The following is a 1,159-nucleotide window of genomic DNA, read 5'->3' as shown; positions in this document are numbered from 1 at the left end:
GTCGGAGCAATGATGAGAAGATCATCAACGTACACAAGTATGTAGCACGTGTGTCCATCAACTTTTCCGACAAAGACACATTGGTCTTTTACCAGTTTCCGAAATTTCATCGAAGTTAAGAATGCACAGAGCGTAAGATACCATATTCGAGGTGCTTGCTTGAGACCATATAGGCTTTTAAGCAACTTACACACGAGTCCTTCTTTCCCTCGGACAGAAAATCCTTCGGGCTGTACCATGTAGATCTCTTCGTCGAGGAATCCGTTAAGGAACGCGGTTTTCACGTCCATTTGATGTATTTCCAGGTCAAGTAGTGCGGCAATCGTCAGAAGAAGTCTGAGAACTTCCATGCGGACGACCGGAGAGAACATCTCGTCGTAGTCAATGCCATGCTTCTGCAAGAATCCTTTGATAACAAGGCGTGCTTGGTAGCGGTCAATTTTGCCATTTCCTTTGTATTTGACAACAAATACCCAGCGATATTGCAATGCCTTTCGACCTTTTGGTAATTTTGCAAGAACCCACGTTTTGTTTTCCATTAAGGACTTGTATTCAGACCGTGCTGCAGATTTCCACTGAGCAGCTTCAGGGAGTTGCATTGCTTCATTGTACGTTTTTAGTTCCGATATAGGCCGGATAGCAAGCAACGAGTATGTCTGAGTAACAAGAGTTTGTCGTTCTTCGACATCAAGGGGATTGTTGAGCAGTTCAAAGAGAGAGTTTACTTCGTCATCTTTTGTAAGGTTATTTGCTTTCTTCTGTGCAGATCTATTTTCTTCCGCTTTAGCATTTCAGCTAGAGGTGGGAGATGTTGCGGATGTTGCAGCCCTTTTACTTCTTGGGTTAGAGGACTGAGTACGTTGATCGTGGTTTGCGAATTTAAAAATTCCAGTTTGGGGAACTTTTTTTCTCGAAAGATGACATCACGACTGCATATAATCCTATTTTCCGTTGTTTCCAGCAGTCGGTATCCTTTCTTATTGGGTGGAATGCCCAGATACATGCACTTCTTTGCTCGTTTTTCGAGTTTGTTTCGGTATAATTCCGATATGTGTGCATATGCAGAGCATCCAAATACCTTGATATATTGTGCGGATGGTTTCTTGTTGATCCACTTTTCATAGGGAGTGATCTTGTCTGTAATAGAGCTCGGGGTCAT

The sequence above is a fragment of the Phytophthora parasitica genome, assembly GCF_000247585.1.
Source record: "Phytophthora parasitica INRA-310 unplaced genomic scaffold supercont2.27, whole genome shotgun sequence".
Lineage (NCBI taxonomy): Eukaryota > Oomycota > Peronosporomycetes > Peronosporales > Peronosporaceae > Phytophthora > Phytophthora nicotianae.
This window is presented reverse-complemented; position numbering follows the sequence as displayed.